Source organism: Lepus europaeus, chromosome 5 (assembly GCF_033115175.1).
Source record: "Lepus europaeus isolate LE1 chromosome 5, mLepTim1.pri, whole genome shotgun sequence".
Lineage (NCBI taxonomy): Eukaryota > Metazoa > Chordata > Mammalia > Lagomorpha > Leporidae > Lepus > Lepus europaeus.
In genome coordinates this window covers 71,171,071-71,185,287 of record NC_084831.1, presented here as the reverse complement: position 1 = coordinate 71,185,287, position 14,217 = coordinate 71,171,071, and the positions used below count along the sequence as shown (strand labels likewise).

The following is a 14,217-nucleotide window of genomic DNA, read 5'->3' as shown; positions in this document are numbered from 1 at the left end:
TGGAAGGCTTCCATAGCCTTGGCAACTCATGACGACAGCCTAGGGTGGTTACTGGCGCCATAAACTAGAATGTCAACAACAAGAGCCACTGTGCACTTGCTCCTCATGTGGGATCTCTGTCCTTAATGTACTGTACATTTTGATTTAATGCTATAACTAGTACTCAAACAGTATGTTTCACTTTGTGTTTCTATGTGGGTGCAAACTGTTGAAATCTTTATACTAAATTGATCTTCTGTATATAAAGAGAATTGAAAATGAATCTTGATGTGAATGGAAGAGGAGAGGGAGCGGGAGAGGGGAGGGTTGTGGGTGGGAGGGAAGTTATGGGAGGGGGAAGCCATTGTAATCCATAAGCTGTACTTTGGAAATTTATATTCATTAAATAAAAGTTAAAAAAAAAAAAAGAAAACAGAGAAGCCAAGATTTAAAGCCAGATTAGTCTTAAGTCATAAATCATAACCCTTCCAGTGTTTCCATAACTAATTCCTTTAACTGAAGCACACAGTACTAATGATTATCTACATTTCACTCAACACCAAAAAAATTTTTGAAAAGTAAATAGAATATCACCAGGTTTGGTGTATATGCTAAATAAATTTCAGTATCCTTTTTATTTTTTTAAAGTGCATCTTTTTAATGTGTTTTACACCTTAAAATAATTCTCTTGTTGACTGCAGACATGAAGGCTGTTTGGCAGTATTCAGAAAAATAATGGTAATGACAGTTTTCCCACTGAGTCTGTAGTCTTCAATAATGATTAGAAGTTACTGCTGTCAAACAAGTAAGACTGCATTTATGCACCCATCATTTTCAGGATTGTGGGTAACCTGGGCATATTTCCCCCATATAACCTTGCCTCCTTGCATCACAAGGCCCAGCTCACTCACATTCACCTCAATGACAGTACCTTTGGTAATTACACCCAAAGTGTGTATAATGGGGATGATGGATTCTTTTTTACACCAAGTATTGTCAGACAGAAGGTGGTTTTCAGTTCTGTATGTGTTACATGGGTCTTCTTAAAACGTAAGCCCACTGGTCCAATGAATCTTTCATATTTAGGTGGTTTTCTTGTAAAGCCATCTCCAACAATGCAGACTTTGGTAACCATCCTCTTCCATGCCTTCTTTTTTTTTTTTTCCTGTTCGAATAACTTTTAATGCTTCTGTTTCTCCCTGGGCATGAACTTTAGGAAGAGGGATTTCCCATTTTCCCGCCTTCTCTTTTCGTTTTTGTTTAATCATATTGGAAAGTACTTTAGCTCGGGACTGTCCCTCTCTGTCCAGCAGATAGGAAGGCACTGCTCCCTTGGGAATCTTTTCATCATTCTTTCCTTTGGTGTTTCTCTTCTCATGCATCTTGATAGTCTTTTTCATCTGTATTTTCTCAGCATGGCACTGCTTATGGTAGAGCTTAGCCTTCAGACCAATCATCTTTTTTGCTTTCTTTGAATGTTCATGAGCCTCCCGACTTTCCTTTTTTCTCTTTTTCTCATGGTAATCTAAAGGATACCCATAGCGTTTATGCTGTAATTCAATATATTCATTTTGTGGCATGGTGACAGCGTTAGAACCGCCAGGTGCAGCCTCCTGGGTGCGAAGAAGTTCCCAACTTTCCAGACTCAGAGACCCACAAGACAACTCCCGTCAGTATCCTTTTTAAATAAAACTTTAAGTCTTAAATTATTCAAAACATAGTTATCTGATGAGTATCCAAGTAAAGGAAAAAATTATCTTACAATAATCATCATTAAGCCTACTTGAAGAGATAATATTATTCAACTACTTAACCACTACAGTAACTTTCTCATATGCGGTGTGGTTTATTAGCATAATTACTTGAAATTTTACTACGTGAGGGAAAGACCTGCTGAGAAAAATTTGAATTATAAATACAATAAAGAATAGTATTTATTTTATGAAGAAAATTCACAATAAAGAATTGTTGCAGACAAAATCTTTAGTAAACCCACAGTGATGTTCTTTGATGATCATATTGGAAAATTTTTAAGCCATAACCATCTTTCCAGTGTTATCTAGAAAAACTTCTGAAGTGGCTTCTTTCACCATCACATGATGGCTTCTCAGAGAGATGCAAAGCTCCATTCATTTATTTTTCAAGCAGTTATTGAGCATGTAAATATGCCAGGCACTGTGTTAGATGCTAATGAAACATGATAGATATGATGGACATAATGTTTTGCATGTTTCCAGAGAATTCACCATTTGAACAAAATCTCTCTATCTGAACAAGAGGTCACTCCTTCCAGCCTTTCTTTTCCATGAATCACAAGACTTTTTTGTGGGCTAGTGTTGTGGAGTACCGGATAAAGCTGCTGCCTGCAGCGCCAGCATCCCACATGGGCTCCAGTTCATATGGCTGCACTATTTCCAGTCCAGCTCCTTGCTAATGGACGGGGAAAAGCAGTAAAAGATGGCTCAAATCTGCCCCCAGCATGGGAGACCCAGATGAAGCTCCTGGCTCGTGGTTTGAGCCCCGCCAGGTGCTGGCCCTTACAGCCATCTTGGGGTAAACCAGCAGTTGGAAGATGGATTTCTCTCCATCTTTCTCTCTCTCTCTCCCTCTCCCCCCTCTCTCTGACGCTCTCTCTCTGTCTCTCTCTCTCTCTGAAACTCTGACTTTCAAACACGTAAATCAATCTTTAAAAAAATGTCAGAAACTATCTACCCAAAATGTTAACTAATACAGAAGAAGCAAGCCTCCCTTTAACTGACCCTGAACTGCAAAGCCAGGCAAGATGGTTGTCAGATGATCCGATCGTCTGCTTAAATGAATCACTTGATTTGACTCAGCCTTCTGAGTGAGTCATTCTTACTGTAACAAGTCATTCTATAATGTCATATTTCTTAATTTGCTCGAACTTTATAATAATACCACTACCTTCCAATTTAAATTGTTTGAGGACACAGAATTGAGTCAAATTGTCCAGAGAAAGAAGTTAGTCATTTAAAGCAACTACTTCAACTTTTCCAGGCTCTCAAGATACTCTTCATAAATATTCCTCTTCCTTTTTCCTCACTCTTTGCTTAGTCAACGTTTTCTACACCTGTAGTTTCAGCAGTAATACCCTGGAGATGCCTCCTTCTTTCGAAGAACTCGCTCTTTCTTTTTCTACTGAGCATGGTGGTGGTTGCTGCAAAAGCAGCTTGAGTCAGAAGAAAACTGAACCTGAACTACCTTCCAACAGCTTGGAAGCTTTGTGGTGATGTGGTGATGTGGCCCTGGAAGAGCAAGGCACAGGCATGTTTTAATGGTTACAGACAGAGCAAGTCAAGCAAACTGCAAGCAGGCATTAGTAGGAAACCAGGAAGAGCTGGCAAGACAAACGACTCAAAGAGCTAAAAAGATGCACTAAGCTTGTCAGCACTGGAGGCAGAAACAGATTAGTGATGACTCCTAATGAATATAATTGCCCACTTGCCTTTCTTCCATGAGCAGTTAAATTCATTTTTTAGAAAAGATTTTATTTATTTCTTTGAAAGGTAGAGCTATAGACAGTGAGAGGGAGAGATAGAGAGAAAGGTCTTCCATCCCCTGTTTCACTCCCCAAGCGGTCACAATGACTGGAGCCAGGCTGATCCAAAGCCAGGAGCCAGGAGCTTCCTCCAGGTCTCCCACATGGTTGCAGGGATCCAAGCGCTTGGGCCATCTTCCACTGCTTTCCCAGGCCATTAGCAGAAAGCTGGATCAGAGGAGGAGCAGCCAGGACTAGAACTGGTGCTCATATGGGATGCCGGCACCGCAGGCAGAGTATTAAACTACTGTGCCACAGCACTGGCTCCCTACAGTTCAATTCTAAAGTCACTTCTGGAGACATAGCAATATGGTTTTTGCTCAAAACTCAAGTAGGGAGAACAATCATGTGGAATGGAGATAGGGTGGGTAAATCTTCTGGACTGGAGGGGGATTCAGAGTGAGATTTCAAAGCCTAATCAAGGTTTCAGAGATATATCTTGATTCCTACGTCTTCATCTAATCAATACATTTGTCGGTCATAGCATAGTGTTGACTGAACGCCTTCAACTGTTCTGAATCTTCCTCCTCAGTCCTCTTAAAGTCTGACACCATGGAGGGCCATGCAGTCTTTCTCAGGAGGCAGCAGAGAATAAAAGTGAGCTGTGTAATTCTGAAATCTGTGCTCTTCATTCTACACTAACACTGAATCTCCAGCACAAAAGAGGGAGTAAAGGACTTAACAACAGGACTGGCTCAAATGCACTATTCCTGTCCCTGGAAATGGCTTTCTTTTTCTGCCTCATTTAACTGCTATCACACTCAGTTCAAGTGTTTCTCTTTTTGTAAAAGATTTATTTGAAAGACAGAGTTACAGAAAGAGGTAGAGTGGCACAGTGGGTTAAAGCCCTGGCCTAAAGCACCAGCATCCTATAAGGGCACTGGTTCTAGTCCCAGCTGCTCCTCTTCCGATCCAGCTCTCTGCTATGGCCTGGGAAGGCAGTAGAAGATGGCCCAAGTCCTTGGGTGCCTGCACCCACATGGGAGACCTGGAAGAAGTTCCTAACTCCTGGCTTTGGATTGGCACAACTCCAGCCATTGCAGCCACTTGAGGAGTGAACCAGCAGATGGAAGACCTCTCTCTCTCTCTCTCTCTCTCTCTCTCTCTCTGTCTCTCTGTGTATATCTCCCCCCCACCCCGTAACTCTGCCTTTCAAATAAATAAATCTTTTTTTAAAAAAGATTGATTTGTTTATTTGAAAATAAGAGTTACAGAGAGGGAGAGGCAGAGGCAGCGAGAGAGAAAGAGAAAAGAGAAAAGTCTTCCATCCACTGGTTCACTCCCAAATGGCCACAATAGCCAGGACTGGGCCAGGAGAAGCCAGGAGCTAGGAGTTTCATCTGGGTCTTCCATATTGCTGCAGAAGTCCAAGTTCTTGGGCCATCTTCTCCTTCTGTCCCAGGCACATTAGCAGGGAGCTGGATTGGAAGTGGATCAGCCAAGACTGGAACCAGTGCCCATAAGGGATGCTGGTGTTGCAGGCTGCGGCTTTACCTACTAAGCCACAGCACCATCCCCCATGATGTTTTCATATAGGAATATGTTGTGGAATGGCTAAATCAACTTATTTAATATAGGGATTCTCTCACATACTCATCATTATTTTGTGGTGAGAACACATTAAAATCTCTTTTAGCGATTTTCAAGTACCTGCTATTTTGTCATTAACTACCATCAACATGATGTGCAGCATACTTCTTGAAGTTATTCATCCTAACTGAAATTGTGTGTCCTTTGACCAACACTTCCCCAGTCCTCCAAACTCCAGCCCCTAGTAACAAAGGAAGATCTGTCTTAAATCCCATCCTACGGCCCTCAATGACCAAAATCCCTCAGGATATATAGAACTCTTGGGCAATTTGATGTTGCAGCATGGATAATCTGCCAAGCAAAGCTCAGTTTCTATGTGAGCACAGGAGATATAATAATGCCATAAGCAAACATGATTAGGTATAGGCAGAATCTATACAATTTCAAGAAACTTGTCCTTATCCCAAAAAACTTCACAGAAGTATATTTGTGTATTTCCAGTGACTGTAAATGTGCTAAATCTGTGATCAAACTTCATTGCACCACTTTCCATTGTTTGAATTTAATTCTTGAGTTCTAATTTTTACTCTACTATTAAACAGGGGTGGAGAAACTTTTCTACCAAAGGCCATTTGTATATTTGTAATGTCAATTCTAGGCCATACAAAATTATCAACTTAAAAATTAGCCTGCTATAGATTTATTGAATCTTAAGTTCCACCTTTGGGTGCCTTGGCAGGGCCAGACCAAATGATTTCAAGGGCATTAGATGTCCCACAGGCTAGACATTCTACACCCTTGATTTAGGAGGTTATATGTTTCAAAGATTTCATTCCTTCTGTTGTATTATGCATAGCTTGTACTAGAAGATCTCTAAGGTGACTTTCAGTTTGCTATGCAAGATATATGACTGCAATTCCCATTTGCCTCACAAGTATTTACTTATGCCAGTGCATGAACCACTTTTTGAATGATGAGAACAAATCAATTTTACATAACATCTTTAGTCACAGGGTCATAGCATCTTGGAATCAGTAAAGTTTAATGACCATCTCATCCAACCATGAATTCTGGGACTGAGTTCCAGTGGCAGCTAAGAAACTACCTTAAGGTTGCCAGATTTATGCAATAAGAAGGACAAGAATATGACAAAGCCAAGTTCAAGACATGAGTGAGAGTTAGCTAAAAGCTATATAGGCAGAGTCTGAGTACTGATCTTTTTAGGGTTATGGGACAACTGAACATGCATAAAGAGAAGATGGCATTGGAGAAGACGAGGGATGATTATTGCTAGAATCAAATTTAGAGGAGAAGGATATGGTTAACCATGGAAAGAAAAGAGAAATTCCTTTCTTGGAAAATCACAATAATTAAAAACAGTAACTAAAACAACAGAAACTAGTCCTTCTAACTTGCACACTTACTTAATGCAAAGTTCCATGCTCTTCATGTATATGTGATCTTCATATCAAGGTTATTTGGTAGATATTGTCATTGTCTATTTGAAAGGGAAAAAAATGTACCAACAGAGCTAGTACAAAGTGCCTAAAGCCACACATGCCTAAGAGGCTGGAGAGCTGAGATGCTCTTTTGACTGAGAGTTCCTGCTCTTAACCACTTCCATGATGAAGAAAGTGCATTTAACTTCAGAAATGAAGAGAGCAGATACACAAAAAATGTTCTTCTGATGGCCTTAGTGTTCTGAGTAAAAGAAAACATCATCTGCTCAGCTAAAGGTCAAGGATGAGGCTGGAGATTGAGAAAATGAGGAGTGGTTTACAAAAGTCTTATAAAACTGGAAAAAAAGGACCCTGTTGTGGATGAAAAAAATTGCTAAGCATCATTAGTGGCCCAAGTGAGTTTGGGATACTTGTATTGGGAATGACACCATCGGCGTGGTTATGCAACTTTCTTGAGCACTTCTCAGAAACTCAGAAGCATGAAGCAAGAAAACAAATCATTAATCTATAGCTGGGGACTGGGAAAGGGAGTTGGACACACAGTAAATGTCAAAGGATTGAGAACTTAGTAGAAATAATTGATCACTGGGTCCAGGCCAAATTGGAAATTAAGCTACACTAATGAATATATATTGAGTCAAATGACAAGAATGAAAGACACTTTCTTTTCAGTACGCAGGGACTTTCGACATTTGTCTTAGTCATTTTAATTTTGACCTTTGTATAAAGCAAGAATAAGCTACCTTACATTTTATCCTTCAGTTAAAAATCACATATGTCTATTAAATATTAAGTTCATTTTATTAAGAATAAAGACTTTTAGGGCCAGCGCCGCGGCTCAATAGGCTAATCCTCCGCCTTGCGGCGCCGGCACACCAGGTTCTAGTCCTGGTCGGGGGGCCAGATTCTGTCCCGGTTGCCCCTCTTCCAGGCCAGCTCTCTGCTGTGGCCCGGGAGTGCAGTGGAGGATGGCCCAAGTGCTTGGGCCCTGCACCCCATGGGAGACCAGGAGAAGCACCTGGCTCCTGCCTTTGGATAGGCGCGGTGCACCGGCCGCAGCACACCGCTGCGGCAGCCATTAGAGGGTGAACCAATGGCAAAAGGAAGACCTTTCTCTCTGTCTCTCTCTCACTGTCCACTCTGCTTGTCAAAGAAAAACAAAAGGCTTTTAGAACTAGTCCCAAATCTGTACTAATAAACTTTGTAACCAACTCAGTAACTCAGCCGCCTTGTGTTTCAGTTTTTGCCTTGATTTATAAAAAAGAAAGTTGATTTAATTACTGATAATCTATGCATTCTTTCTTCCCTTTATTCCATGATAGAAATAAAATTGCAGAAATCCCTATGCCAGCTTTCCAGAATCAACACAATTGGAAACACTTTCCTGAATATATATTCAAACATTTTTTTAAACCAAGAGCGGCATATCCTTCAATACCAACCTCATAGTTTCAACAACTAGAGAGCGAAATGTTCTACAAGATACAATGTCATTAGCTCCTCAACGTCACCACTTTCAGGGTCTCAATAATCTTTTTTTTAAAAGATTTATTTATTTATTTGAAAGTCGGAGTTACACAGAGAGAGAAGGAGAGGCAGAGAGAGAAGGGTCTTTCAACTGCTGGTTCACTCCCCAGATGGCCACAGTGCCAGCCCCTCAGTAATCATAAAGTGAAATGACAGGGCTGACAGTTTGGTCTAGTAGTAAAGATAATTACTTCCCACATTAGAGTGCCTGGATTCAATACACTGTGGTGCACTGTGGTGCAGTAGGTTAAGCTTCTGCCTGCCTCACCAGCAGCCCATATGGGTGCCAGTTGCAGTCCTTACTGCTCCTCTTCCTATCCAGCTCCCTACTAATGTGCCTGAGAAAGGAGTGGAGAATACCACTGCACCCACGTGGGAGACCCAGAAGAAGCTCTTGCTTCCTGGCTTTGGTCTGGCCCAACACAAGCCATTGCAGCCATTCGGGGTATAAACCAGTGGATGAAAACCTCTCTCTCTCTGTCTCTCTTTATCTTTATCTTTCTCTGCCTCTGTCTCTGTCTCTCTCTGATTCTCTCTCTCTCTCTCTCTCTCTCTCTCTCTCTCTGCCTCTCAAGTAAATAAATAAATCTTTAAAATAAAAAATACTGGTCTCTGGCTCCTAACTCCAGATTCCTGTTAGCACAGACCCTGGGAGGTAGTGGTGATGGCTCAGGTTGTTAGGTTTCTGCCACTTATGTGGAAGACCTAGATTGAGTCCCTGTCTCTTAGCTTCAACATCATCCCAGCCCCAGCCATCAAGGACATTTGGGGAATCAACCAGTTAGTGAGAGAACTTTCCCTCTCTGTCTTCAAATATATATATGACAATCCATGTAGTAGCTTTTTTTTTCTTTTTTTTTTTTTTTTTTTTTTTTTGACAGGCAGAGTTAGACAGTGAGAGAGAGAGACAGAGAGAAAGGTCTTCCTTCACTCCCCAGATGGCTGCTACAGCCGGCGCTGCGCAGATCTGAAGCCAGGAGCCAGGTGCTTCTTCCTGGTCTCCCATATGGGTGCAGGGCTCAAGCACTTGGGCCATCCTCCACTGTCTTCCCGGGCCACAGCAGAGAGCTGGACTGGAAGAGGAGCAACCATGACAGAACCAGCGCCCCAACTGGGAATAGAACCTGGAGTGCCGGCACCGCAGGCAGAGGATTAGCCTAGTGAGCCACAGCGCCAGCCCCATGTAGTAGCTTTTAAAACATTCTGCAGTTTCAAAGTAAACTAGGTAACAGTGTCGGCACCATGCCCAAAGAGATTGTATTCATTTTTTCAATTATTTACTTTCAATGACTTGCCTTTCTTGCTGTATCTTCTTATCTCCTTTATGTCATATGGTTCTTATCATCCAGAACTACAAACATTTACTAACCAATATTTACTAAACGTTTTCTGAATTCAGAAGTATGTTAAACTTGGAATTAATTGATTCCTTAAGGAAGGAGCTCATTGAGTCTATAGATTCCTGGTTTGTGCTGGATCAAAGAGGGAGAACACACCCCCTGGAAGTACACACTTAAACACTCTTCACATCCCTCATGGTTGTGTGGATAACACCTAGTATACTTGGTAGAGCACATGCTCTAAAGCTAGGTACACCTGACTTCAAATCTTAATTTTGTTGCTTTCTAGTGGTGATAAACCTGAGTTGCTTTACTGGTGAAATATGGGACAATTTTCCCTAATTATTAGAGATTCAGGTTTCTTATCCACTGCAATAGAGTTTGATTCCTTAAAGTGTTAAAGCTAAAGGATTAAATACATAATGTATATTCTAAAATGTGTACCAACTACCAGAAAATAAGTACTTGTTCCCTCACCAATCATTCATGAAAGCAGTGATAGAATATAATATCTATAAGCTGAAGATTTACAGAAAAGGAGCTGACAGAGCTCTTAAAGGGAGGGCTGGGATCATAACCAGGCAAAGCTTCAGCACAGACTGTGCTGCCTCTAGTGCCCATGGAATTATTTCACTATTTCACAACGGATTAAAATGTTGGGAGGTGAAATGGATTTTACAATGAGGAAAAAAAGCATTTCTAACAGGAAGAGATTATCAACTGATTTATTTAATACACTGGTATTCATGAAGTTCCTAATATGTGCCAAAGACTGTCATTCACATTGAAGATTTAAGATACATAGTTCTGCTCTCAGAAATGCCTCAAGAAAATCATGCTGGCATTCCCATTCCTACATTTCTAACAGCTGTCAGGAGTCCCAACTTGGGAACTCAAGTTATGCTCACTTGGAATATAGATGTGTTTAGGATTCATTTGTGTATGAAAGATTAGGTTGACTCAACAGAAGTCTCTTTACATTAGGGAAGCAAGGAGCCTTGTAAGAGCAAAATTCATCTGAATTGCCAGTACATCTGGTCCAGGGACACCGACTCAAGGTTGGAGAAATTGTCATCTTGAGTTTATAGCTGAGTTTATTTTTTATCCTCAGAGCAGAGTCCAAAACTTAAAGTCAAAGGAAAAAAGACATTTAAAACAAGCAATTAATAAAATAAAATAAATTATCTCACTGAGCTCTCCTTGGGATATATTGAGGGAAAGGAAGTGCCACTGAATTCAAAAGTTTTGAGGGGAAAAACTCTCTTGACTTCCTTGTACAAATGTAGATTCAACACCTAGCCCAGTTTCTACCACACAGTGTTTCATAAACAGAATTGAATAAATGAATATTGAGTTCCTTCCTTTATGTTTTGTCAGCTCCAGAAAAAAAAAAGAATAACACAGTCTCTATCATTAAGAGATTAGATACAAAAAACACTTTTTAAAAGTGTTTTTGATAATAGTTATAGAATCACAAAGTTGGGAGAAATTCATTTATTCAGTGGGATTAGTGTGGACTTTAAGAGATAAATTTACAGATGAGGAATGAAAGGGGAGAATGTCATAATGACAGAGGGGGCTTCCAGATCTTGAAAATTTTGAAAAATTGGGAGCAATAATAGCTTAATAATGGATACTGATGATTAAGACCTCCTTCTTGTTGGTGGAATCAAATGAAAAATGTATTGTGATTGATGTCACTTTTAATGTTTTCTCTCACTGTTCTCATGCGGTGTCATTCCATTACTATATAAATATTCTAAAATTTTGAACATAGTAGGCACCATATAACCCTCCCAAAAACATGTTACACACGTTGAACCAAGTCAATTGCTTTCCAATTCTCTTTCCTTTGGAAAAGGCTCTTTTCTAGGAAGTGCTTTCATCACTCAGGACAGTAAACCCTTCTGCATCCCCTTTGCATTGTCTCTAGTAAAAACTCTATGAATGGGTAGGTAAGGGTCACCTGATTCTTCATGTAACATTGTTAGCACAACTGACTCGAAGATAAAAGAGAACCGGAGGCAAGCTAAGAAAATAAAGATGAGGAAGAGTGGCAGGGAGAGAAAGAGGAAGGGACCATGGGAGAAGTAGGTGGGAAAAGGACAAAAGAGAAAGAAAGGGAGAGTTAAACAGCCAGCGCTGCGGCTCACTAGGCTAATCCTCCACCTAGCGGCGCCGGCACACCGGGTTCTGGTCCCGGTCGGGGCACCGGATTCTGTCCTGGTTGCCCCTCTTCCAGGCCAGCTCTCTGCTGTGGCCCGGGAGTGCAGTGGAGGATGGCCCAAGTGCTTGTGCCCTGCACCCCATGGGAGACCAGGAGAAGCACCTGGCTCCTGCCATCGGATCAGTGCGGTGTGCCGGCCACAGCGCGCCAGCTGCGGCGGCCATTGGAGGGTGAACCAATGGCAAAGGAAGACCTTTCTCTCTCTCTCTCTCTCTCTCAGTGTCCACTCTGTCTGTCAAAAAAATAATAAATTAAAAAAAAAAGAAAGGGAGAGTTAAGGATGATGTGAAGGGGACGAAGGGAACAGAGGGCAGGAGTAATGGAAGGAGGAAGAGAGAATAAATGAAAGGAATAGATAGAGATGGAGAGAGAAGAGGGAGAGGGGTTAAAAAGGAGAGAGAAAAAATAAGAGAAGATTGAAAGAGAGCAGGGGAAAAGAAAAGAACAAAAAGGATAGAACAGAGAAAAGGAGAGAATATGAATGAGAAGGGAGAAGAGAAAATAGAGTTAACCTGATGAGGACTAGAGTTAACCTGATGAGGACTGGTAGAGATGCCTTTTGTGAGCAATTTCAGTTTATAGAATACAGAGGATTTGGGGATTAATTTACTAAGAAAATTCAATGCTATTCTAGTATTACACACTTGCCCTGTCATTATATTATATTTTAATAAATTTAAATTTTAAAACACATTCTCAATGCTAACATATTTCACTTTTGGTAATATGCTAACCTTTTCTTTGTCTTATATTTTCTTCTTACACCTCCTTAGGAGAAATATCTCTAAATTTCTACTTCAAGAATTTTACAGAAAAGATTTTTGTCAGAATAATTTGGGAGTAAATTTTTTTTCTTCTTGTACCTTGTTTCAACAACTTTTCAGAGTTCACACGGGAATTTTTTAATATTTGAACATTGTTGGAGAGCTCTATCTATTCCAGAGAATATCTAATGAATGTGGCTGGTCTTTTTCTATGTATGGTTGGTAATTATGAACTAAAATCTATCAACAGACCTCAAAGAGATGATACTGAACTAACATTTCATTGCAAAATATAACTGCCCCTTTACTAAGCTATTAAACAGAAATATTCTCCAAAATCAGGACATTCTGCTATATTTCATTTAAAATCTACTTCAACACTATGAGAAACAATGACTTGATCAGCCCTTGTCCTGACTGTCAAGGAACAACTTAATACTTTATTCCTTTTAGTATTTTTTTGTCCTACTTAGTACCATTTGTTGAACTCCTTAATTGACACACAATTATTCTTAGGTGTTTAAATTTAACTGAAAGTGATCCCTGTTAAATATAAGAGTGGGAATAAGAGAGGGAGGAGATGTACAGTTCGGCACATGCTCAATCGGACTTAACACTAATGGTAGAGTTAGAAACGTACCAGGGGATTCCAATTCAATCCCATCAAGGTGGCATGTACCAAGGCCATCTCACTAGTCAAAGTGATCAGTTTCAGTTCATAATTGATCATAATGATAGGACTAACTATCAAAGGGATCACATAAACAAGACTAGTGTCTGCTAATACTAACTGATAGAACTAAAAAGGAGAGAACAATCCAAAATTGGAAGTGGGATACACAGCAGACTCACAGAAGGGCAGATGTCCTAAACAGCACTCTGGCCTCAGAATCAGCCATTAAGGCATTCAGATCTGGCTGAAGAGCCCATGAGAGTATTCTAGGCGTGGAATGCCAAGACACTCTGGCAAAAAAAAAAAAAGAAGACCTAAATGAAAGATCTCTTCAAGTGAGATCCCAGTAGAAAGAATGGGTCATCAAAGAAGGCAGTACCTTTCTCTGAAGGGAGGAGAGAACTTCCAATTTGACTATGGCCTTGTCTAAGTAAGATCGGAGTTGGCGAACTCAAGAGGCTTCCATAGCCTTGGCAGCTCATGACAAGAGCCTTGGGTGATTACTGACGTCATAAATAAGAGTGTCATTGTTAAATCAACAACAGGAGTCACTGTGCACTTACTCCCCATGTAGGATCTCTGTCCTTAATGTGTTGTATTATGTGAATTAACGGTATAACTAGTACTCAAACAGTATTTTTCACTTTGTGTGTCTGTGTGGGTGCAGTCTGTTGAAATCTTTACTTAGTATATACTAAATTGATCTTCTGTATATAAAGATAATTGAAAATATACCTTTTTTTTTTTTGGACAGGCAAAGTGGACAGTGAGAGAGAGAGAGACAGAGAGAAAGGTCTTTCTTTGCCGTTGGTTCACCCTCCAATGGCCGCTGCAGCTGGCGCACCGCACTGACCCGAAGCCAGGAGCCAGGTGCTTCTCCTAGTCTCCCTTGCGGGTGCAGGGCCCAAGGACTCGGGCCATCCTCCACTGCACTCCCTGGCCACAGCAGAGAGCTGACCTGGAAGAGAAGCCACCGGGACAGAAGCAGCGCCCCAACCGGGACTAGAACCTGGGGTGCCTGCACCACAGGTGGAGGATTAGACTATTGAGCCGCGGCGCCGGCCTGAAGATGAATCTTGATGAAGAATGGGATGGGAGAGGGAGTGGGAGATGGGAGGGTTACGGGTGGGAGGGAGGTTATGGGGGAAAAAGCCACTA

The 14,217-nt window shown here is 41.0% G+C and overlaps 1 pseudogene; it reads right to left on the bottom strand.

The window, feature by feature from the left end:
- Positions 1 to 776: 776 nt before the first annotated feature.
- Positions 777 to 1,559, bottom strand: LOC133760819 (ribosome biogenesis protein NSA2 homolog; annotated as a pseudogene).
- Between the last annotated feature and the right edge of the window lie 12,658 nt (positions 1,560 to 14,217).